The sequence below is a fragment of the Mus pahari genome, chromosome 10 (genome assembly GCF_900095145.1).
Source record: "Mus pahari chromosome 10, PAHARI_EIJ_v1.1, whole genome shotgun sequence".
Lineage (NCBI taxonomy): Eukaryota > Metazoa > Chordata > Mammalia > Rodentia > Muridae > Mus > Mus pahari.
The window spans coordinates 10,954,496-10,980,623 of NC_034599.1; the positions used below are offsets into that span (position 1 = coordinate 10,954,496).

Here is a 26,128-nt window from a genome sequence, read left to right on the forward strand (position 1 = left end):
TCCCTCTGATATGGCTGGTCTTGCTGCCCAGCTTGTGCACTACCACATCCACCTAACATTTACATGGGCTCTGGGGATCCTAACTGTGGCCCCATTTGATGGCAAGAGATTTAACCACTGAGTCATCTCCCCAGTCCCCTGTCAGGTACAAAGGGAATTCCATTTCCCCAGATTGTAGGGGTTAGACAAAAGCCAGCATTCCTGTAGAACTTGTAAAGAGGGTTACCCTCTACTAGAGGAACCATTTCCCTTATCATTGGCAGAGGGGACAAGTGTCTATCTGTGGAGGTGATGATTATTAGCGTACCAAAGGCGTGCTGGCCATAGGCTCCCAAAAGCCTTGCTGACATCCTGGCTCTTCTCAGCTCTTCTAACTCCTCATTCCTAAACTTTTCTAGCCCCTGTGCTTCCCTCCCCAGCTCCTCATTCTCCTTACGGCATGGCGAGTCTGGCTGTGAACCCTCCTGGTCCTTTGTCTTCATCTGAGTCCTACCTGTCTCCTCTGCTCCTGCTTCTCCTGGCCGTGTCCAGTCTGCTGGCCGTGTCCAGTCTGCTGCTCTCTCTCCTTGCTCTGGACTCTCCAGATGCCTCTGGCTGTTCTCCCCCTCGTATCTGCAATGACCTTCTTCCCAACATGACGTCGAGTGGTCATGTCTTCCGTTTATACACCCTTTTTAGCACCTTTTCTATGAAACAAAGGTGTTGTCCATCTGCTGTGGGTGCCCACTTTTCACGGCCAGTGACTTGCTTACGTTGAGGGTGAGTGGCTTGGTGCTGCCTGCAGCACTGTGGGGGTCCCCCTCTCTAGATAGAATGTGCATGTACTCTACCACATGTTGGCCCTGATCACCCTTCTTTTTTTCTTCCCTCCATTTAAATCCATGGTGTCTTTCTCTTTTCCTGGCTGTGTGGAGGGAGACACCTCTTGTGTCTGCTTTTTGCTAGCATGTCTGATGCTTGACTTGCCTGATGTGTTTGTGTCAAGCCTCAGCTTGGTGGAGTGTCATACCTAGGGGAGGTTACACGTGAGGGTGATCCCGTTGCCTGGCTGTTGGCTTTTACATCTTGCCTCTTTCCTGCTATGCTTCCTCGGAGGAGCCCTGGGTTAGGACTTTGTGATCCGCAGACTCTTGCTCTCTTCTTTGGTTGCGCCTGGCCTCCAGTTGGAAAGAGCTTGCAGAGTCGGTCTTGTGTAACCTTATCCTTTACATGTGCTTCTTTGTCAGCCCCAACATTTGCGGAGTGAGTCTCTGGCCTGCCGTCGGTATTTCAGGCTTATCTCCTGGCTCTGCTGGACAGGAATGCACAATGAATTAATTGAGTTGTTTTCATCTCGCTTACTGCCTCACTGAACACCTGCATGGTGGATCCTGCCAACTCCCCTGCCTGCTGCCTGATTGGCCAGCTGTCCCTGCCATGTTAGTTTCTTGCTTATATCAGAAATGTCAGTCTTGACTTTTGAAGTCACTCGACCGTGTTGATTTTAGTTTAAAGGCGCACTGCATGCTCTTTTGGTACCTACCATCCCTGTGTTCCCACCGTGCTGTCAGCTTTATGACCATGGTGACCACAGCTCCTGTGACACCTGCTGAGGATGGAGGATGCAGGGCTGAGTGTGCTCCTGTGGGTTCCCAGTCTTACTTGTCTTTCCTTGGCCTCCTTTTGACCCTGTCTTACTTAATCTGCTGTTGCTGCATCTGGCGTGACCTCTGAAGAGATGTGGCAGATGTGGCTTTAAGACTGAAGATGAATCTTGATCAATACTTGGGGTTCATATTATCCCACAGGTAAATGTGGTTTTACCAAGAACAAGAATGTGAACAAAGAACGAATACAACCCCACCACAGATGCTGTCCTTGTCTGTAGGCTGTGCTGTCCCTTGCTGGGTTTCCTTGATTGAAATGTCCCGGCGTCAGCTTTGTGGTTCCTGTAGTAAGTAGTTCTAGTTTTAATTTTTCAGAAGCATCCTGTGGTGGTTTAGATGAGAACGGCTCTCATATCCTTATTGTTTGGCTACTTGGTCCCCAGTTAGTGGAACTCTTGGGGAAGGATTAGAAGGTGTGGCCTTCTTGGAGGCCGTGTGTCACCGAGGGTTTGCTTTGAGGTTTCAAAAGACCAGGCCCGGCCTAGCCTCATCCTTTGTCTGCCTTTGGATCAGAATGTACAGTCTCGGCTGCTGCTCCAGCACATGCCTGCTGCTGCCATGCTCCCACCATGTTGTTGATGATGATGATGATGATGCCTGACTCTCTGAATCTGTAATCGAGCCCCCGATTAAATGCTCCCTTTTATAAGTTGCCTTGGCCATGGTGTCTCTTCACAGCAACAGAGCAGTAACTGAGACCTCCATACTTTTTCCCATAATGGCTGTACTGGGTTACACTCCTACTAGCAGTAAACAGGGTTCTTGTCTTGCCCCAGTTGAAAAATGTCCTATAGTTCTATGTGTGTTCATGGAGGTGCGACTTTCCAGTGACCTCACGAGGATTGCTCTGGGGTGAGGCTCTTCACTCTGGCTGCAGGAAGGAAGTGTGGAGTTGGTTAGCAGGCTGGGGTCCTGACTTGTCCCTCTGTGCCACAGGCAGATTAGTCTGGGGTAAATAAGTGCCTAAAATTAGTGTGTCCCACTAGGATGGTCAGGAGAGAATGGATGGGAATTGTTGGGCATGCTGCAAGTGCTTAACAGACAGCCATCTTCATCTCTGGTTGTGAGGGGAGAATAGGCTGTGTCTGGAGAGGAGCAAAAGCTAGAGACCTAGGGTAGGCATCAGCCATCCACCATGGTTTAGGTTAGTCCTTGGAGAAAAGGGTAGAAAGTGCCTTGACTTCTAGACTTCTAGAAGTCCCCATAGTCATGTGACACTGTGAAGGACCATCTGTAAGACACTGTTCCTGACACAGCCGGTTCTCCAGAACGTTGAAGTCAAACGAAAAGCCCGATGGGTATCAGTTAAGGGAGCAGGGAGTCAGGCATGGAGACGAATACCTGTTTCCCTGTCACTTGGGAGACCGAGGCAGGAGGATTCAGAGATCAAGGTTGGCCTGGTTAAAAAAGGAGGGGGGACCCAAGAAAGGAAGAGGACAGGCCAAGTGCCTTGCTTGGTCTCTCTTCCCAAGGAGATCAGCTCTTACAGCCTGTGCACCACAGTTAGACAGGCAGATACACACACCCATCCCCTCACCTACACACACACACACACACACACATACACACACACATGCAGGCACACATGAATGTGCCTTCACACACATGTGCGCGAACACACGCATATACACACATACTCACACACATGCACACAGACGCACTCACCCATACCCGCCCCGCCCCTCCCCCTACAGTCTCGTTCTCACGGTACCATCACTACTGCAGCTTGATTAAGGCCTAAAGAAGGTTCCCTTGGTCCATGGTGAGGAGAGGGTGATAAAGGTGGGAGGGCGGAGTCACTTTTATTGGGGAAAAAAAAACAGTTTTGCTTTCTCTATGGTCTGTCCACACTGGCGGAGTGGGCTGTCTAGTTCTGGGATAATGTTGTTGGCAGCTGAGTCCACTGAACTTCTCTTTTCTCATCTTGTTTTTGCCAAACATCTCAGCTCCTGTCTTGTGGAAGGTTGATTATTTACCATCAGTGCTTTATGGTTAGTGTCCACCTGCTGGATCTGGTAAAGGAAGAATTCCGTGGGGAGCAAGGTTTATCAGGGAGCGTACAGGTTTCGCTGTTTCTTCTCTCTTAGCTACATCCTTTCTTGCCCCAGCTGAACAGAAGTTTTTCCTCTATGGCTTACACACACACAAGAGTTGTAGACAGTAAACACTATGACCTTTAGTGACTCCCTGGGCTTTGCCTTTCTCATAGTGACAATAACAGGAGATGAGGGGGGCATTTCAACTTCCACGATTGTTTTATTAACTGCCTGGCACTAATGAATCCACTGCCCTGAATATCATTAATTTTCTAAACAAATTGTGCTGTGAGCACAGTTAATCTTTCAAGTTATAATCCCGGAGTTGCTTGACCTGACCTATGTATTTGTAGGAAGTGAATGAGTGGTTCTTAATAAATTATGGCCTTTTGTGAGCCTAAAGAGGGCTTTTTCTGAGTTAATTATGTCCTGGGGAGCAGAGAATGCCATCTCTAAGTCAGACAGGGTGTTCTCCATGTCTCTGCAGCAAGGATAATGGTGCTAAGATTTTAGAATAATTGCATGTGGATTTGGCTTTGGAGTTAAGTGGGTTCAGTGCTGGCATGACTGCTTACTCAACTGCATTGTTCTGAGTGTCATTGTGTTACCAGCACAGTGGAAATGGCTGAGGATGACAGAACCTGACATAGGTCCTTAGCTGTGAGGCAATGCTTGACAGTTGTAACCCCTGCAGTAAAAATGGTGGCTTCAGGAACAACATAAGGGTGTGACTGTAGAAACTAACTGTGCATCTGAATGTGATATTTAGGACCAAATCAATTAGTTTTTGTGAGAGTTAGCCTCTTGCTGTTGGATGCTACTCTGTGCAGGGGACAGTGGTGTGTGTGGGGGGAAAGTACCGTCTTCGTCTGACCCCATAGGCTGAACTTGCCCCTTCTTGGATCACCAACTAATGGTACTGTCACTTCTGCAGACACTTGAGAGGGTCTTTCCGTTCCCTGTCCCTCACCAGTGCCCACCAAGACCTGTGGCAGTCACTTGAGATGGTCTTTCCGTTCCCTGTCCCTCACTAGTGCCCACCAAGACCTGTGGGCTCTGCTGTTCCCACTCACCCCTGGCTTCAAGCCAGCGTTTCAAAACTTAGGCCATTATTCTTGTTGCTAGATTCTGAAATCAGTTTTTCAAAGATACAGGAAGGAAGAGGTGGGATGGAAGGTGCTGGAGGTTCTGCATGATTAAGGCTGATTTAGATGGTGAGACTCAAGTGTAACAATGGTCTTGTAAGCCACGGCTGACGTGGTGAGGGCTTTGTGAGCACTGACTTAACCCATCCCCAGCGACAGCACAGAGGACGGCGCTGCTAGGGTTGTCAGTGCTGGACAGTTGGGGAAATCATCTCGGGACCTTAAAGCTGGCCCAGGGTCACAGGCAGTGCCACCGTTCCAGTGCAGGCTCTGTGTGCTTGTGAGTATGTCCTGTGTGAATGTACAAGTTGGAGTGGCTCTGTGTGACAGAGCCCTGTACATCCATCCTCACTTTCGAAAAGTGCAGATTGAGCGGTGCCTTTCTTCAGGGAATCTCTAAAGAGCCCATTCATGTCAAAAAGTATGCAGTCTGTGGTGACAAGGCCCTGTGCCTCTGGTCTCTGCCTGCTTCCTAGATCCTCTCTGCTGACTGTCTTTCTTACCCACTGGTTTTTATCATCTAGATAAACCGCGATTTGAAAGACCTTGGGGCCTTTCCATCTGTACTGGTGACCTCAGACTTGGGCCTCTTTGTGACTTTCTACCATTACAAGTTGGCTTAAAACAGCCATAAAGAAAGTTTCCTGTTCACTTACTGTCTGTCTGAAGGTACTGGGACAAAAGCATGCCAAAGAAATACGAGAAATAATACAGAGCTAAAGAAAAGGGAAGAGTCAAATTGATCATTTCTGTCAAAACAGTCTTCAATCATCTTCCTGCCTGGCTTTTCCAGGATCCATTTAGTTGGCTGTCTTTATCTTGTTGATGCAGTCAAAGTCTTTTTGGGTTTTATTCATTTGTTTACAGGCCTCTCAACATCTACCCTAACTGGATGCTGAGGTTCTGATCCACATCCATCAGGCATGCTTTCCACTCTGCTGGGGTCTGGGGAAAGTCTTAGACCTTAGATCAAGAGAGCAGTTCAGATCTGGGGAGGTGGCCCAGTTGGTAAAGTGTTTGCTATGTGGTCATGAGGACTTGAGTCTGAATTCTAGTACCAACATAAAAAAAGGCAGATCACTGTGGTATGCTCTGGGTCAGACATAGGAGACCATGTATCACAAAACAAGGTGTAGACTGACTGAGGAAGACACCGGAGATTCACCCTTGGCCTCTCCATACACATGTGTGTACACATACACATATACACATGTGCACACACATGGGCACTCAAGTGCACACACACACATACACACACACACACAAAAGAGCAAGTGAGCAGTAATATCTGTCAGCTCACATCTAGGTGATCCTGACATGGCAGTGAATGAGGTATGAATGGTGTCTGGTATTAGCTATCCTGTTGTCCAGGAAGCCAGTTGTTTCTTTAACCTTTCATGTCTTGGGTCTCTTGCTGGGCAGAATGCCTTTGTGATGCAGGCTGCCTGGCACCAGAAAGGCCACGTAGACTCCAGCCTTGGTCAAGGGCAGCTCTCGTCAACTGGGCATGTATGATCCTGGCCAAACCCATTCAGATTCCTTTTCTGTATCTAAGACCTTAGTGAATTCTGAAATGAAACCTTGACCACTGGCCTTGGGAGCCCTCTGGCCTACACTAGGTGTTGACTGGAAACCCTGGATTCTGCTTTGGCCCAGAAGTAGAAGCTGCAGGGATAATCTCAGGCTTGCTTCCCTGCCCGGACTGGGCTCACAGTGCCACCCTGCTATGGCATCTCCACCCACCCTCCTACGAGAGGTGATGGATCCCTCATTGTGAGAAGAGGAAACTGAGACCCAGTAAGCTTGAACAAGTTGCCATTGTGTTCCATCAGGAGCCTTTGAGAGTTAGTAGATAGCTGTGTGAGCTGCCTCAGAGTTTGCCCTATGCACTCTAGGTTGGAATGAGCAGATAATTCCCAGGGGACATCTTGCTCAGGAGGTCAGTCAGACCTGGCTCTGTGGAGCGATCCTTCACTCTGAAAATGTTCCCTCTCTGTTCCTCCTTTCCCTTCTCCAAAAGTGGGGTGCAGTGTGTGTAGACTGGCTGCAGCCCACAGTCAAGCTCTGCCACAGAGGCCAGTGTCCTTTCCTCACTGTCTGTCCTTCCCATTTGTCTCCTTTGGTTAGGTCTGCCTGCCTGCCTGCCTGTCTGTCTGTCTGTGCATACTGATCTACCCACCTATCCTCTGTCTGGCTTTGGTTTTGAAGCAGTGTCACCCTGAAGCCCAGGCTAGCCTCCAGCTCTCCCTGAAGCCCAGGCTAGCCTCCAGCTCTTGCTGGTCCCACTGCTTGCCTCCCAAGAGCTGGGATTGCAGCAGTGAGCTTTCTTTTCCACTTTCTTGCTCCCCACTGGCTCCTGTAATTTTGTTTCACAGATGTCTGAAATGCATCTTGATTTGTGCATTTTGAGAGATTTCAAGCCTTGCATTTTGTTGCCATGAATTCTTTCACTTTGCAGGATTTGGTTACAAGTCTGTTTTGCAAGCCCTGGCTTTTCTTATTTCTTCCATCATTAAACTTTAATATTTCCCCATTTCTGCTCTTTTATAGAAATTTGTATTTCATTTTTTAGGGTGTACTAACGGGCCTTTGGTGCCCTGCAGTTTGACTTCCCGTCGGATCTATTCCTAGAATCACACATCTGTGGGGTACAGCGCGCTTTCGTTTCACTGGCCAGTCTGCCAGTGGCAATTGTGGGAGTTAGTGCACCTCTGTTGCTTGCCTCTCGGAAGATCAGTTGTGAGTGCCCACCAGTGTTGGTCGGCCTTTGTTCTTCCATTCCCTGACCTTCACAGCATTGGACTAGTGTTTGGTTTTAGGACTCTTCTAAGTCTCAAAAATGGATGAGATTTTCCTGAAGCCTGAGGGTAACCTTGGCTATTGGTCTTCAGGTTCCTGCTAACTTCTAGTTTAAGATCATCTGTCATTGTCTAGACTTGGCCATGTTGGTCAGGCTGGCCCACCCACAGGCTTCCAGGGATCCGCTTATCTACCACCCACTTTTTTTTTTATCTACCATCACTGTACCCAGCTTTGTACTTGAGTTCTGGGGGTCCAAGCCAGTCCTTCTGTTTTAAAGGCTTTTCCCCAATTAAGCCATCTGAATACCTTTGATTTATACAAACCATGTCTAGAAACACTTATACCTTAGAATTTGAAATGAATTAGAATATTTATTAAGTTAAATATAACAACAAGCAAATTTCATAATATCTAGACATCCATTGTACAGTTGTGCATGGGTGGTATGCATGTTTGCACACCTGTGTCTATACATGGTTATACATGTGTGTGAGGGTGTGAGTGTTGTACATGTATGGAGAGGCATGCACATAGAGGCTTGAAGTTTATGGTGGGTATTTTCCTCAATCATGCTCCATTATATTTACTTAGGCAGGACCTCTCACTGAACCTGTAGCTCACCAGTTCCAGCTAGTCTAGCTAGCTGGCTTGCCAGTCTTTCCTTTCTCCGTGCTGGGATTTCAGGATCATGGCTGCCAAGCTTCATGTGGGCTTTTGGGATGGAAACTCCTATTCTTGTGCTTGTGTGGCAAGTGTTTTATTCACCAAGGTGTCTCTCCAGCCCGATTCACGTTCCTAATGAAGTAACTGTTTCCAGCACAGCACATTTAGTAAGAAGAGTGGCATTGTTTACTTAACTGAAAGCTATTGTGGTCTCAAGGCTTCCGCATTCGTCCTGTCTCAGGATCACCTGGTGAGCTTTTGTTGCCTGGTGCTTCATCTCAGTTGCTAACCTGAGAGAGAGAGAGAGAGAGAGAGAGAGAGAGAGAGAGAGAACCTCAGTTGTGGAATTAACCCTATCAGATTACACTATGGGCGTGTCTGTGGAGAACTGCTTGGTTAATGATTGATGTGGGAGGGCCCAGCCCACTGTGGGCCGGCACCATGCCCAGGCAAGTGGGCCTGGGCTGTATAAGAAAGATGTCATCATCGTCCTCCTCCTCATGCTCCACCTCCACCACCACCTTCTCTTCTTTAAGGTAAGGGCTGGATAGCTGGTGTTTGAACAGATGGAACACTTAGCATGGTATCCCAGGGTTCCAGGGGTTGCTTTATTTTATTTTTATTTTATTTTACTTTATTATTTGTTTTGTGTGTGTAATATACCACCAGGCGTTAAGTATGGAAGGATTTGGGAATGCTCAAACAGGTTTTTAGTTCACGAATGTATGTGTTTTTTGTTTTGTAAAATTTTAGTGGAGGAAGGAAACTGTGGAATGGAAAACATCTCAAGCTGTGTGCAGGTGAAGCTGTGAGACTTGCTCTGCTGGCACGGCTCAGGGTATCCTCAGGTTATAATCATGGGCCTTGGATTTTCTCTTGAAAATCCCTGCATCTGGAGTCACAGGTAGTTGTGAACCTGATATGGGTTCCGGGAACTGAGTTCTCTGGAAGAAGCCTTTCCAGCCCTGGCCTTTCCTTTTTACCAGATGGTAAAGTTGACTGCTGGCATTCTTGCTTGGCCCCATATATTTAGACATCTCTAAGCACTAATACACCGTGAATTGGAGGGGTGAGTTGGAGACACCAGCACACACTGGCCGGTCACACTAAATCTGTTGTTCTCTGCTACCCTGCCTCTAAAGCTCTGGCTTGCCCGTAGGCCCTTCTCTGGATATCGCTGCTGGCATCCTTGTGGTCCAGATGAGGATGCCAGCTGTATTCCAGGCTGAGCCAACCTCCAGGGCAGCAGGCTGGATTTGTCCTGTTGGTGTGTTGGCGTGTGAGATATTATAGGTGGTGGCCTGAGTTTGAATTAAGATGATAATTAGGGAACTTTGGACCGCTTGATTTTTAGTCTTTGTGATTGAGTTAGATTTGCAGAAATATCATGAATTGCTAATTTAAAAACCTTACTTTTCTTTGTAAAAATTGACTCAGGCTAATTATAGAAATTGAAAAAGTATAAGAAAGCATAGTGCTAAACAAGTTTCTATTCAGGGATAATCACTAAAAATATTTTGTATTTGCATGTATTTTGTATGCATAATTAAGGTCCTTGTGTGTAAATTTTGATTTCTGTTTTCTCTCCTGCGTTGGTTGCAGCACACTACCGGGCTTTGCATGGGTTTCTTATAACTGCTGTAACGTCTGTCTTCCCACCTGTCAGAGTGGCTCTAAACAGCGTGTGTGGCTAGAGACCTGAGTGCCAATTCAGGTGCAAGCAGGACTGACCCCAGCTGCCTGGAGGGTTAGTTGTTGACCCCTTGCTTCTGTTAGCCGTGGCATTCAAGGCTCATTCAGAGTACTGCTGGGTTTTTATTTGCAGTATTGGGATTTGAACCCACGCCCAGGCATGCTAGACAAGCACTCTTTCTGAGCTGTATCCACAGACTCCCCCCCCCCCTTTTTTTTTAAACTGTGTTTCTAATACTGAGAAAGGCTCTCGCTAAGTTACCCAGACGAGGTTTACTCCCACTCCCGGGCCTTTGTTGGCCTGAGTCTGTGCTGGCTTGATCTCAAGGTTGTTGATAATATCTGCAGAGTGTTTGTTCACATGAGGTTCCATTCGCAGCTCTCAGGATCGGGCCTGTCATCTCTAAGGCTCTTGTTCAGATCTGTGAGAAGGGTTCTGAGGCTAGCCTGTGTGGGCTCAAATCCCAGAGCCCTCTCACACATGCCAGATTACCTTGAACGAGAACTTTGGTTCTCGAGGCCAGTCATTTTCTGATTGAGAAGTTGAAATGAAACACCTGCATGCCCAAGTTGGTTTAGCCTTTGATGGGGTGAGGGTGTGTGTGTGTGTGTGTGTGTGTATTACACTACTTTACATGCTTAGTGTAGTGCCTAGCTCAATTAAGGATTAGCTGTTATTGCAGTTGTTTTTATTAAAAATTCTGCATAACATGATTTTTTATTTTAGTAGCTTAATATTTTTTGAGTCAACCACATTTATTTACCCAATAATTTCCTTTTGTTGGCAAGAAGTCTTTCTGCTTTTTACCTCACGCATAAGGCTGCTGTGGATGTCCTTGACTGTGTCAGTTCTGTTTTCTACTGTAGAATTTGGGAAATGGAATTGTGGCTTCAAAGGGTGAATGTGATTTTTTTAGCTTTAATCAGTGTGGTGAGAGGCCTTCCAGAAGGCTCACACCTGCTGAGTTCCTGTCGGCAGCTGGGAGCTGAGAGAGCCTGTGGGCCTATCAGCTGTGGGTCACTAGCCCTTCCAAGTCTAAAATGTAGACTGCTGACTCTTCTGAAGTTGTCTGCTGTCAGGGCTGGGGTGTGGGTTTGCAGAGGGACCAGTGGCCTTCTGTTCTGAAGTAGAGTCCTGGTCTGCTATGTCTCCGAGTTCCTTTTCCATTCGTTTCAAAGCCTGAAGGCTTCCAGAGAGTTCGTAAAGTCTGTGAGGATGAGTGTTTTAGAGAACACACACTAACTGCAGGGTGACAGAGAACACACACTAACTGCAGGGTGACTGCAGTCTGTAGTTTTGTTTTTGTTTCCAGACTTGGACATTTAAAACTCTGCTTGGTGGTTCTCGAACAGAGAACCAATGGACTTAGCTTTGTGCTAAAGCCATGTGAGGTCCCGAGGGATGGGGAGAGGGCAGCCGTGTAAACCGAGAACCAGCTGCCTGCCTCCTTTCCTTTCCTGCAGTGATCACAGACTGTAGCCTGGGCCACCCTCATCCTGGCTTCTGGGTCACGGAGGAAGAGTGGGGCTCTGAGCATGGTCCCAGGGCCCACATCAGAGGCCCATTTGCCACAGTGCTGCTCAGGCTATGGAAACTGGATGGGCTTATTCTCCCCAGTTGTGATTAATATGAAGGTACAGTAAATCCAATAACTTGCCTGAAAGGAATTCAGTAATAACCAAGCCACTTGGGGGCTGAATGGGAGTCTTGGCCAACAGGAAGACCTTGGGGTAGAATCATCATGGCTTAGGAGACCCCAAATGCCAACTCACAGGCTCAGGATGACTAGTGAGGAGATGGGAGCAGAGGTGCCAAGGAATGCCTCTGTCCATCGGCGCTGGCCCGGAGGAAGGACCTCTGTAGGGAGTGTGTGTACACTGCCTTCTTGGTTTCAGAATAAATCTCTGCTGCTTTAAACTCCTCGTTTGGTGGCATTTTGCATCAAAGCTCATATGTCAGTCTGTGTTCTAGACAACAAAATGAGGCTTCTAACCACCCCGTGCTTGCTTTGTTACACTGCCACACAGGGTTGGTGGCAGGTGGCACTGGTTTGAGCATTATTTGTTCCATGTGTAAGTCTTGTCACCCTCTTTGTTTTTTGGCTGGGGAACTGAGGCCTGGGAGAAGCAGTTGCGGGGCAGAGTCTTTGCTGCTGGGGATAAGTAGACAAGGATCGGCGGGCAGCAGAGCTACTCTACAGGCCAGCTGCTGTCCCTGTCACCTACTCCACCGGCATCTGCTCATGAAAGCTGAATACCCGAAATCATTGGGCCACTGAGTTGTTCCCCAGGCACAGTAGCTGGGCACATGGCAGCCAGTAAGCCAACTTCAGTAGACAGTGGACCTGCTGCGGCTGAAGGCTATTCATTCAGATTTCTAGCCCACTCTTCTGCCTGGGCAGTTTTGGAGCCAATGTAAACTGTTTTCTGAGTGGTCATTGCCTTAGAACAGTGAGGTCACTCCAGTTCTTACGTTGCCCAGTGGAGTACGGAGGCCTTGATCTGACGTCTGTGGCTGTCCGAAGAGTCGACTGCCTTCTCTTTTCAGGCTTGCTTCCTAATCCTGCCTTCAGTATCTTAATCTCACAGCCTTACCAGTCTGCTCCACAACACATGGGAGTTTGGGCTCTTGAAGTGAGTGTGACTCCTGATTCACCAGCACTACAACTAAAGCAGAAATATGGCAAGCGGTAGAAACTGGCCAAAAGTCAGGGATGTTCTTATGTGTGTGTTTATGTGTAAGTGTGCATGTATTTGTACATATGTATGTGTGTGTACATGTGCATGCATATGTATATGCATGGCTCTGTGTATACATTCAATAAAATGGGAGATATATAAAGTAGTGTTGTTTACCATCAGGTCAATGAATTCACGTCAGACTGTCCATCCTGTCTGAGCCACCAAAAGACTGATGGCCACATCAGTAAGCCAGGCTACACCAGAAACAGAATTAGCCACAGCCAAACCAGAACCCTAGTGGCCGATCAGATGTTTACTCCTAAGACGGAACATTGATAAAGCAGGAGGAGCAGTGCATTAAAGTCAGGCGTTAGCTTTGAGTTGGGGGTCCATTACTCAGTTACTCTTCTCAGGTTCTCCTGGCCCGTGTTTGCAGTGGAACCCTTCTGTTGGTGTTTTACAGGCCCCGCCCTTATTATGCCCGGCTTCCCTGAAGTGGGGGAGGGGCATACTAATCTCGAATGTTTCTGGGGCTTTAGGAACCATGTTTGGCTCTGCATTCTGGGTCCTTTTCCTTGAATACCCGTGAGACAGTGCCATTCCCCCCTCTTTTCTTTTCCCCATGTTTTTATTTCAGAATCTCCTGTTTCTTCACTCTCTGCTTCCACTTCCTTCCCTGTCCGGCCCCGGGTCTTTTATTTTACAATAGTGACTTGTTGGCTACAGGAAACAGGAATGTCCTCACACCAGTTTAAGTTGGCAGAAGGTTGCTGAGGAGTCTCAGGAATGCAGGGAATAAACTCAGCAGTCTGCTGGGAGTGTTGGTAGGAGGCCCCCAGCTGGGGCTGGGTCTCTGCGATAGGTAGGGCAGCTCACTGGTCGCCCTTCACCTGTTGCTTGGGGAAGGAAGTGGCTGTCTGCCTTCTCAGTAAAGGTGGGAGTCAGGCTGGGTAGCTCGTCTCCAGATATCTCACACTTTCACTTCTAATTTCCCAACAGGAATAACTCAGGTCACGCTGACTGGAAATCAGTTGACTGACATCAGTGAAGCGGCGGTTCCTGAGTTTGAAGAAAAGGTAAAAAACAAACAAAAAAACTACTCATGTTTGGGGGGATGGCAACATGCCCCTCTCTGCTGGGCCTCCTCTTGCTCATCGAAGACCTTCCTCAGGTGTCTGCCAGGGACTAGTTTTGAATTAAGGTTGCACAGGAGGGGGTCAGAGGTGAGGTTTTAAACTTGCAGGTTGTGCCCACACATGTGTCCCTGTGAGCCTCTAGGCAACTCACTAAACAGCTGCACGTAGCTGTCTCCCTAACAGAACATTGTACTTTCCACTAGCCAGACGGTGCCCTTCCTCAGCTGTTTATCCACATCTCTCCTGCTGCGTATCCACAGAAGCAAGCTTCTGATGCATCCAGTCACCTTTCGTGGTTGCTGTACCTTGGTGGACGAGTCCTAGCCCTTCCTTGGTGACCACAGCCACAGCAGTCCCTTGGGTCTAGAGTACCTACCTGCTTGTTTGCACACAGCGTCCATTTTCCTTCTCGCAGCTGTCTTGGGAGACTGGCAGGCAGATGGTAGCCTTTCACTGTGAGTGAGCAAACAAGTTCAGAAGCTCAAGGCTTGCTCCGAGGCCACGAGTCAATGTAGAGATCATCTGGTTTCTCAGTTCCTCGTGGGCTGCTTGGGTCCCACCCTTTCCAACTTCAGGTTCCTCTCGGGGAGTTTTGCCTTTCTGCATACCCCGCTGTTTCTCCACTGCCAGCCTGGCACCTTTCCTCCACAGCCAGTATCCAGTCCATCTCCTCATCCCTTGCACTCGGCATTGAAAGTGGCCTCTCCACTTGGGCCTTATGTAAATGCTAGAAGTAAAGTTGTTGCCTATGAGTGCTGCACGGGCACACTTCATACGTCAACTGGAAGACAGTGTCTAATCAACTTGATCTTGCTGCATCTGATGATGTTTTCTTTTTCCTTTTTAAAATAATTGCAAATGATCCTGTCAATCAAGGTGGCGCTGCACACTGAATTTGCCATGTGGCATTGTTCAGCTAAATGGAATTTCTAAAAAAAGAAAATCAACTTTTAATTAGAAAGCAGATTGTCAACTGACATTTGATTTGTCCTGTGATGGGGAAGTTGGAGAACAGACACCACAGCGCCAGGCCAGGTTGTGGTCCAGAAGGAGGCAGATTAGCTTGAGAGCAGGATGCAGTTTCAATGAACCATTGTTTCCTGAAATAGGCTGACCTTTCCGGTTCTTCTCTCAGAAGGCCTTCCTCTGGTTTGGATACCAGTTGTCTGTGGGGCTGAGCAGGCGTTCTCTGTACAGAGCCTGAAGGTGTAAGCTGTGCGGCCCTTCACTGATACCGGCACTGTGTTACTGGCAACCGGCACTCTGTTACTGGGAGTATTTGCTTTGAGAAGTCATCCAGCCTCCTGTGACGCTGTAACTGAGAATGCATTAGGCTGTGTACTTCCACTTGTAGCATAAAGCAAATTTTAAAAAATTTTCATTGTGTTTCTACTATGTACTTTGCTGTCACATGAGGCTTTTTCATATATGTAAGTATATGACCCTCCCCACATCTCTCCACTGTCCCCTTTGACCCCTTCCCCTAAGCAGTTTTACCTCACTTTCATGTTATATATAATATATATCACTTTATGTATCTTCATTAAATCTAGGAAGGACAAATGAGAGCAAACTGAAATTTGTCTTTCTCATACTTTTTTTAAGCATAAATTTGCTTAATATGACTATCTCTGGTGGCATCTATTCCCTTGCAATTGACATAATTTTGTCTTTTATGGCTTAAAAAAATTCCGTATCAGTTTTTTTCTATCGGTTTCTCTTGTTGTTAGATAGCTATAGGCTTTCGTTTTCTAGACCTTAAAGGGTTAGTACCTGTGATGCTGAGGTAGCCTGTGCTCCTAGCTGACGTGGTCTCATTGGTTGCACCCCACCTTGAGCTGGCACAGCGGCAGGGACAATTCAGTCACTGTCAGAGGAAAGGACCAGAGGACGGGGGCAGTAATGAGACCACCTTGGGGTGCCCATCATTTCCTGGGACTCCTTTGGGCTCTGTAGGCTTTTCTGTTTCCTGTTCAGCAGTTAGCAAGTGTGGGTATGGCAGATCTCCCCTCCATCTCAGCCAGGCACATAGTAGCTAACTTGCTTTTCTCTTCAAACCAAGACTTAGAGGGTCTTAGTCTGGCTTCCTTTGAATTCTGGATGCCTCTCAAAGTTGCCTCAAACCCACCTGTCACCTTCCCATAGCCAAACCAGGTTCCCGTTCGCCTAGCTGACTGCCAAGGCCTGTCAGCTGGCAGCCTGGCACCCCGTCTCTATTCTGCCCCTCCCTTTGGGCTGAGAATTAAGTAACAATGCATCCATTGTCCTTGTCCCCCTCCTTCGTCCTGTTAGTGGCTTCTTACAGGTTTCCTGTAAAAAGGACAGCGTGCACTGAAGATTACTATGACTGATTCCTAATGCAGTAAACATAACTGTCAGCCTCTCAAGGACGGAATGTATGGGATCACTGTTGTTCTGGGACACGGATTGGGGGGGGAGGGCTTGTTCCTAACAATCCCAGAACTTCAATGCCTAGAACTCAGAAGTGAATCATTATTTCATTTGGAACCTTCCTAAGTTCACGAGCAGTCCGTAGTGAAATAGCACCCTGACACGTTCTCCATCCCCGAGTGGTCCTCTTCCCAGATTTTTGGCATAAGAACGTTCAGTAGCATTGTAACTCAGGAACTCATCAGTGATGATAGAAAAGCCAGACACATTCCAGAGGAGGAAGAAAAGCAAAGTTAGCATGTGCAGCCCTCCTCCTAAACACACTCTGTCCACAGCGTGGCTCTTTATATCAACCTTGACCGTTCTCTGATGAGTGTTTACACATGCCGGCACAGCTCTGAAAAGCGCCTCCCCCTTCTTGATCTAACACCCCATCTTCACAGGCTTCCTGTTCAAAGTAATGAACAGAAATAGTAAAATTCCAGCTGTAGTTGTGGTGGCCTCTAATGAACACAGCTGTTGTATGATGTATAAATTTGAATTATGACTGGTAAATCACAGCAAAAACAACCACGAGATGCCACACAAGGAGATCTACGGGTGTCGCAGCACTGCGGTTGAGTTTATGACTAGGGTCTCCAAGCGCTCAGAGATGGGCCTCTTCCTCGCCTTTAGAGTAGAAAGTCATGTGACCTTTATGGTGGGTCTTATAGGAGGACTCCCAGGTGTGTTAGACAGTAGGAGGGATAGGTCTGTCAAGATGGCAAGGTAGATAGTTGTGGGGGCATGCGGGGTGGGACATGAGCTCTTGCAGGTGGGTAGGAGCTAGACTGTGGAGCAGATAGGGTTATATAGGAGTTTGGCCTCTCTAATTCTGAAGCTAGCAGAACACTGTTGTAGAATTTATGCTGTGAGTTCTGGATCAGATTTCTCTATGGAACGTGACTGCCTTCCTAAGGCCCCCTGAAAGGCAGCAGTGTCCTGTGTTTTCTAAAGTATAGAATAGAGTTTGTTCAGGGCATGGGAAGGGGAGTTAGGGTAGTAGAGGCAGGGAAGGGCAGAGAGAGGGAGGGAGGGAGGGAGGGAGGGAGGGAGGGAGGAGAGGCCGGCCAGCCTTGAGCACATGAAGAGAGAGGGGAAGGGAAATAGGAAAAGGGCAAGAAAGGGGCAGGAGAGCCCATCCCATGCCCTTTGGTATATTGTTAATTTATTGTGTGTTTGCACTGGGGTGGGCATGTGCTGTGGCTTGTATGGAGGCCAGAGAACAGTGAGGGAGTTGGCTCTCTCCCGGCATGCAGTTGGCAGGGGTCAAGTGCAGGTTGTCAGGCTTGGTGGAAAGCACCTTTAACTGTGGAGCCATTTCTCCATCTCTCACTCTGTTCTCATGGATGTGAGACTCAGAATTCAGACTCCCCATTGTAAGTGAGGCCTGACTCCAGTTTAGTGACTTAACCAGGAAGACGAGATGCAGCTAAAATGCAGAGGGCCCGTGGACTCTCTCTCTCAGCATTGCTAGCCAGGGCTGCTGGGCTGCGACATTCTGCCTTCTAGTTTCCTCAGATCTTAGGAACTGTACTCTAGTGATGCTGTGTCAGCAAAATCTCGAATTCTTAACAGTTTCTAAGTGCTGGGAATCTAGATGTTTTAACGATCAGTTATTGCTCGCTTGGTTTTCTTATTATTCATCTGACAGGTTGGTTTTTGACCCCGCATATCGAGTGATGCACATTTATGCCAGTAATATTTTCATGCTGAAAAAGTTTCCAGTGACAATACTTTCAAACAGGAATAAGGTTTAGATGAGTCATCGTACCTTCTGCTGAAGACATTCACATCTCCCTTATCTGCTGCTATAGTGATTTTGAAGTTTGCCGTATATCTTTGCTGGTAAGAGGAAATGAGGGGGCTGGGCAGGTATGGCTTGCTTTACCCTGCCCATATGAGCAGGGTTTCAGAAGGGTTCAGGTACGCTTTCCTCCCTCAGGCTTGAGGGAGTAGTGGGCTTAGGAAAACGCACAGGTTAGGCACCTGTTTTGGTAACCTTCACGATCAAAGGTCAGGCCAGAATTCAAGGCTGTGGGGATAGAGAAGAGACGGCACGAGAGAGGCTGTATCAGGAGGAGGGGCGAGGAGTAGCAAGGATAGAGCTGTATCTGGGGTGGCACAGAGGGGAGGTCCGGGCGTGTCCGTCCAGGCTTTCTGCTTCAGCAGTGTTAACAAGAGGAACAGGCTGACACAGGTCAGATGGGAAGGCTTGAAGTAGCAGGTGTGCTCCCACTATTGCAGACAGACATGAGACTGGATGAGCTGCTGGGGGCGGGGGGCAGGTCCACACTCAGCACATGTAGGACCTTGAAGGTGCATCAGCATTGTGCAGCACTGGCAGTGGGAGTCCTGGATGCTAAGGTGGCCCTTGGCTCCACTGAGATTCTGACATTTGCAATTTGAGGGAGAAGGAGGCGGCAGATCAGAGTGGCATGGAAAGTCAGTGGACTTTCCCTTCCAGGGACTACAGCTTTCCCTTAAGTGGTTGCAGTGAGTTCAGGCTCTAGGTTTAGTGTTGTAGGAGCCTGATCAGCCCCCTGATGAGTCAGTCAGCAGCAGTGGGTGGTGGCAAGGCCAGGGACCATGTGAGCACGACTGCACGGAGATCTGGGTGGGTAGAGGCCATGGCTAACCTGGAATGTAGGGAGTCGGAGATGGCGGGAAGCCCACCTTTGTTCTGTACAGTTCACTTAAGCCACCCTCCATGTTCACTTTAGCAAGTCAGCTTAAAGTTTAATCCAAAAGAAGGTGCCTAAATTCAAGGCCAAATATGTATCAATTTGTTAATGACAAGTGAACTTTAGTAGTTCAAGGTCATTTTTTGACAGGGCCATTTTCCTTTTCCCACCCCAAGACCCACACTTAGGAAATTTCTGAGAACTTGGTAAATGTTTATTGTACCCAGTTCACTGCCTGTCTTTTGCAGAATATTCGATTTTTTTGTTTCAGGAGCCTGGGGCTGCAGTGAAGCTAGATAATAGGCCTCAAGATGTCACCAGTCAGCTTTGGGAGTATTTTGATTGGATCTCTCCAGTGCTGCCGCTTTCTGGGCCGCTGACCACATCGGCCCCTCTGCTCTGACTGCCGCGGGCATCTTCCTGAATGTGACACATTTCAGGCTACTCCTGCCTCAGGACCTCCTCCTCCTCGTTTCTACCTGATGCCCTCCTCTTATTCTCCTTTGTGATCAGAGAGAGGTCCTACATCGCTGCCTGCCCCAGCCCCTCCTGCTCCATTCCTGCTCATTGCTTGCTCCTTCCTCACCACACAATACCCTTCACACAGCAGTTATTTATTGCTGTCTTCCTCAGTTAGAGCTCAAGTTCCACCACCAGGATCAGACATCTCACACACCAAGGCTGCCTTGTATGCGGTGAATAGCGACTGTTTCCTAGACCTGTCTGTCTGTCTGTCTGTCTGTCTGTCTGTGATCATGGTGGCCACAGTGGATCAGCACTGGACTGATGGATGCTTCTGGGAAGTGTGTCTGAACCTGCACAGTCAGGTCCCAGCATGATGGCTCGTGACAAATGTCTGCTGAGTGAATACATGAAGTGCAAAGTGAATTCTTCTCTGTCTTCATCTCCAGGTCCAGCCCTGAAGGTGGGCTGAGCCCCAGTTTCTTTATCAAGAAGGGCCCACATAGAGTTTTGGGGATAGGCAGTTGCTATTCTTTTAAAAAAAACTACGGGCAGCCCCTCACCCCCTTCCTTTTTATGTATCTGCATCATCTGGCTCTATAATTTACTTGCTGTACTTAGAGGTGGCTTCTCATTTTAGAGGTTCTATAGACGCTGGTGCTTGGGGTATTTTGCTTGTTCATGAAGTCTGTGCCTGTAAGAACACGAGGTCTGTAGTCATGTCTAAGAAGGAGAGGAGAGTGTGCCCAAATCTTGTTGCAAGGACAGGCTGGCAAGTTCTGGTCAAATGACATTTTCTTGTTTTAGGTACAACATAATGTATCAGCCACAGGTGAGACAGAGCCACAGGGTGATGTGCCATGCCTCTCGAGGACCTTGTTTCCGTCTGTGGGAAGTGACGTATAAAGAGTGTTAAACATGGATAATTGTTGGGTGAGAGTGTAAGTAGCTTATTAGTGAAGAGGAGGCTGAGACTGTAACAAGCGTCTGGGGAACCAGACTGCTCAGGTTGGACACTGACACATTACCTGCTCGTGTTCCGGGCCCAGGTGACTCTAGAACCTCAGTATTGGCTGCTTTTCTCTGGGATGAGGGCCTAATGACCAGGGCGAGCTGGAGACCTGAGGATGCTGTCAGGGGTCAGTGAGAGCCACAGAAGGCCTCATCATGATCTGTGACAATATGCACAACAAGGCTCATGTTGCAGAGGGCTCCCTGACATCTGAGGGTGACAGGGAAGATAAGGTGAAGCTTTATTACTAGGCTGGTTGTGCCCCAAACCTGGTCTTTAAAAGGAGATGGTCACCATTGTGCCTATTCCAGATGGAGAAATTAGAGAAATGACTTAACCTTAGTGTGTGTAGTTGACTGGTCCATACCTATTAGTGAATTCTCCCCTGAACCTTGCCTTAGTCCTAAGCGGATGTATCATCAGCCAAGAGATGACTTGGTCTTGCTTGGTGTGCCTGCTATCTTGGTGTGTCTAACTGAATAGCAGATGAGGTTGAAGATGCCTGTGGGGTTGAATAGGGGTTGCCGTTAAGGAATGGCAGTGTCTGGGAAAGCTGGTCCTTACATATTCGATGTCCTTTCCATCTCAGAGGAACCTGGGCATCAGGTAGAGGATGTTCCAGAGTAGAGGGGAACGGCAGCAACTATGGGAGATGTCTCTGTGACCCAACTGCAGGATTTCTTCTGCAGTCTGCAGTTCATCTTCCTGCCTCCTTTGGCCTCTCCTAGAGAGAGAAAGCTCCCCGCCTCAAAGCTAGTCCAGCCCAGCTCCCTGTAACTTCTGCTTATTGGTTCAGGGTCCATCTTTCAGGGCCACACCTTGGCATTCAGCTCAGCCCTTGTTGATACACAGCGCTTTGGATAATGGAAGGTGTGTAAGAGACTAGTCTGTGCTCAGGGGGTCCCCTTCGATACCCACATACCTCCGAGCCAAGATTATTTTCTCATAAACAGGAGAATCATGCAATTATAAGTTCGTCTGGGAAATATGGCAATAACTCAAACTCAAAAGAGAGAGCTGTGGTTTAATGGCAGAATGAGAATTTAACAGTGTATTCTCTCGGGTAGCAGTTGGCTTACTTTGTTTTGAGATGCGGCCTGTGACAAACTGGACCTTGTGCTGCAGCAGACACCTCAGCCCTCTAGCAATTCCTTGTCCTACCTGAACAGGTGTTCTGTGGCCTTTCCGCTCTTGCTCTCCCTGCCTGCTGGGCTGGTGTGTTCTCCCCATGTTCCTTTTTCACGCACAGTTGTTTTGTCAGCACTCCCCGCCATGAGAACTGATTGATGGGTGCTTGCATTATACTTGCGGTGGGTGTTGTTTTCATGCTTAGGTCCCTGGGTCAGCTCCCCAGGGTCCACGCATTGGCTGGCAGCAGAGCGTGGTTCTCGGATCCTGTTTTGGCCTGTGCGTTCTCATCAGCTTTTTCAGACCATCTCCCATCTCCCATAGTTCCTGAATCCAGACCAGTTTCTCCTTGACCAAGGCGGAGCCATGTTCAGCTACCTGCGCAGGGTCTTGATGTGCTCTAATGGGGTCTCAGATTTGTCTCATGTGTTCAAATATCTGTTTCCCTGTATCTCCCACTCCAGTACCTTCTCCACTAAGGTCTGTTGTTCACAACAGTCTTTAGTCTGTTTCTGTCTTTCTTACCAAGTTCCCCATGTATCAGTCTCTCTAGGTGCACCCAGCATGTGACCACATGTGTCCCTCCCCTGCACTAAGTCACCACAGCATGCATGAAGGATTCACTAGAGTCACCACTGAGCCCTTGCTTCAGTCTTTGCCTCTGGGGAATTTTCCCACAGAGTTACTGTAAAATGTTGGCAGATGGCTTGTGAGTCTTCATCTTGCTCGTGGCCTGTCCCAGCTTTCTGATCTTTCAGCATGATACTTGAGTAAAATAAAGAAGAAAGGACCATGGCTGTTTCTAAGTGTGGTGGGGAAGGAAATTTATTATAGATTTGTGGGAGAGTATAGCCAGAGGCAAGGACATCTGGAGAGTCTGGAGTGGACAGGACCCAGAGCCGTGTGAGGAGAGGGGGGAGGGGATAGAGGAGGGGAGAGCAGGGGAACCAGGCACAGCAGCCAGGAGGCCCAAAGGTACAAAGAAAACTGGTAGCCACAATGGTTGGATTATATAGGGATTATATATTATCCTCTGAGCTGGAGAAGTTTAGGGTAAGGGCTGGGGTACGCCAGCCAGGAGGGCCCAGTAATAGGTAGGGAGTGCAGGATTGCAGGGAGAGGTGGCCAAGTCCACTTGGACATGTTATCTAGGCACCTCATTTAATCATCCCGGGTTTGAAGCTTGACAATACTCTCCCACCCTCTGCATCCTCATTGGCCTCTGGGCCATGCTAAGGTATGCCAGACGTGCCCACCAGGGACTGACTCTGCTCTGCTCTCTACCTGCAAGGTTATCCCAGAAATCTTAACAGGCTATTCCTTACCTGCTTCCAGACTTGCTCCAGGCTCACTTTCTCCTGAAGCCCTCTCCACCATTCACCAGAAAGTTAGCAGCCTCCTGGAGGCCGGTGTCCATCTCATCTCACATTCCCTGTGAGTGAAGACAGCGCCCTACCTAGGGCAACATTTCTTCCCGCTTAGTTCACAGCTGAATCCTTGCCCCAGTGTATAGTATAACTTAAGAAATAGTTGAACGAGAGGTATGTTTATCCCTAATTTACAATGGGATAATTGAAGGTCTAAGAGGCCCATGGTCTGCGGGGTCACTGTCCCTAGGACTACTGGGATAGGTCTGAGACCCTGCCATGCCCTTAATTTCTCTGCGTGTTGTCTGTTCTTGTTAAGTAAGGCCGGGCGCCGTGGAGAGCAGCTGTGAGGAAGAAATGAATAATGCGCAGGAAAGTACTTTGCAAACCTCAGTTGCTAAGAAATGTTACCCACCTAACTTATTGAGAATCCTGGGATTTCCTGTCAGCCCCCAGTTCTATTGTGTTCTTGGATTTCTTCTTAGACATGACAGATCCTAGTTTGACGAATTGTGTGTTTTCTTGATTCTTCTGCCCTCAATGTGAGGTGTGCTTCTGCCTGTCGTTCTGACCCCCTCAGCTTGGTTGTGCTTCTCAGACCTCTGGCCTGTCATCGGTAGAGGACAGAGGAGCTGGCGCCTGCATGGCTGTCAGTGTTTGTTCTTGTGTTTGTTCCCGGGAAAGCGCTTGTGTTAGCCGCGGTGCTCAGTGGGAGTCAGGTCCCCGTCTTTCTCAGTCTCCCTAGTAGCCTGCATGTCCCTGTCCCCTACTCTGTGGCAGCAAAGTGACCTCAGTAGGAGCAAAAGGCTCCGGAGACTGACTTCTCTGGTGCAAGAAGTGAGGTCTGGCGGGCTTTCTGCCCTAGGCCTGGCTCCTGACTTGCCGTGTGTTGAGTGGTCACATATAATTGCCACAGTCCCCAGCAACTTAATGTGCACCCTAAGCCAGGCCAAGCTGTGCTTGGTGGGCACATCTCCACCTGTTGGCCACCTTCATGTTGTTAGTCCTGGGCAAGGGTAGTGATGGGCAGAGAAAGCTGCACTGACCAAGAAGCCCTTCGGAGCTGCCTAGCCCTCACTCTCATTCTGACAGGATGCAGCCCATCTTTTTTTTTTTTGACTTGCACGACTGTGCAGTCTAAGCAGCAACACAAAAAGCTAGGGTTTTCAATAAATTAAGTAACATTTCCTTAGTAGCCAAAGTTTGCAAAAAGCTTTCTAGCACATTATTTTAGACATTAGGGCAAGCCTAATGAGATGGACTCTTGTCAGTAGCAAGTAAGATAGCCTGAAGATACCACACTCATCCTGCGGCCTCAGATCCTAAAGCTGCTGAGCAGGGAAAGCTGTCTATAGTATTATGTAGATGGTGTGTGGTGCTGGCCATTTGGGAGCAGACGCATGGAACAGCACCTGAGCTGTAGGAGCTGGGTTGGAAGCACAGCTGGGCTTCTCACTGTGGGCCTGGGGCCTGCAGCTCCTGGCCTCAGTCTCTGTTTTCATGGCATAGTTGCATGATCGGTAGAGCGCTGGTAAGGGGGCCTGGGAAACAGTAGCTCTTAGCTGTAACAGACAGGCTGGTTGCTGTAAAGCAGGTCTGAGTTCAGATCCTCGGTCAGTTATTTCCTCGTTAACTATTTCATCCATGGTTATTGTGGATTTCCACTGGAGTTGACTTTGTACTTGTTACTTACAGTCTTTGAACTTGGAAAACTCATTGTACTTAATCTGACTGTCTTTCATCATCTAAATAGTAAAAGACAATCCTGCAGGACTGTGGCAAACACTGAGCATGTGCTTGTAAGCGGTGCACAGTTCATTCCTGCAGTGTTCTCTCTCTCTCTCTCTCTCTCTCTCTCTCTCTCTCTGTTGCTGAAGAAGTGCTTCAGTTGGACTTTACCCCTCCATTAAGCGCATGTCTGCTGAGTGCCTGTTACACACAGGCTTCCTGCCAGTCCGTATGGGGGCCGTCATGTTACCTCTAAGGTACATTTGCAGTCCCTGAGAAGTCAAGAGTGAGGGTCAGGGGTGAGAGAGAGTTGGCCAAGGGTGGGAGGGGCAGTAGCAGCTGGCAGTACCTGGAAGAGGGTGCTGGGGGGGCGGGGAATCCTGGATTCATTGTGGGTGTAGGTGCTCCAGTGTGTCTGTCAGCAGCCAAGGGTCATGCTGCTCTGCATGGGAGAGCCGGCACTGGGCGGTGAGAGGCCTGGGGAGTCCTGACTGTTGTGGGTGGAGCCTTGTGATACTTCCAGGAGGGCGGAGCCTGGGACTCATGGCGCTGCCATTCAAGCAGAGTAGTATCTATGGTGAGTGTTATTCAAGCTACTGAGGAAATGGAAATGTTTCTAGGAGACAAATTAAGACAGAAAACAGGTGAAGTTAACTTTAAGCCCAAGTATCCAAAATATTACCATTTCAGCATGTAACCGGTATATAAATGTTTTAGTGAGGTATTTTACACTCCTCAATTTTGGCATTAATCTTTCAAAATGTAATCTATATTAAACACCGCTTGTTTTGGAGATCAGCCACATTTAAGGTTTTATAAGTTATGTCTGTGGGGGTGTGCAGTTGAGTACAGACATCTGGAGGCCAGCAGAGGGCATCACATTCCCTGAAGAGGGGATTGCAGGCAGCTAGAGTTGCCCCATGTAGGTACTGCAAATGGAACTCACTCTCAACTGTCCGGCTGACCCTCCAGTCCCTTCGCCGCACTTTAAAGGCTCCGGCTTCAGTACTAGGGAGCTGAGTTTAGCAAGTCTGGGATGGAGGGGTTGAGAGTAACCTTTGTTCTCCTCACCTGCCCTTGATAGCAGGAACCAACCTCTGAACATCTGCCTAGCGAATGGGAAAAGAAAACTAAGGGAAAGAGAAACAGGAGGATTCTGTCTCACATAGTTACGCAGTAAATTTTAAAACAAAACGAAGCAGCAGATGTGTTTAGAATTTCCAGCCTCTTATACAAAGACAGCTAGCCCTCTCTGGGCAGTAGGCTCTGTGCGCTCCCCACTGGGCACTAAGTGTGTGCTCCCCACTGGACTCTGCTGTGGCCCATTGAGTACACTGGGTACTACAGGTAGTAGATTGCCTTTGGTGTTTCAGTCACTCAACAAAGCAGCCTTCCTACCCGATCTACAGAGGAAAGTCAGATCATGAAACATTTAGTGCCTCACCTAGGGTCTTGTAACTACATGTGGCAGAGCTGAGGCTCAGCCCTGCTTACAGCCAGGCTCTCATTCCCTGC

General features: G+C 48.3%; 1 protein-coding gene across 3 annotated transcripts in view; it reads left to right on the plus strand.

The window, feature by feature from the left end:
- The window catches only part of Smco4 (single-pass membrane protein with coiled-coil domains 4), a 51,025-nt gene that overhangs the window by 17,868 nt on the left and 7,029 nt on the right, over nt 1–26,128 (plus strand). For all 3 annotated transcript variants that reach the window (XM_021207900.2, XM_029543737.1, XM_029543738.1), the window contains exon 2: nt 13,666–13,742. The gene's annotated coding sequence lies outside the window, so the exon portion shown is untranslated. The remainder of the gene's footprint in view (nt 1–13,665; nt 13,743–26,128) is intronic.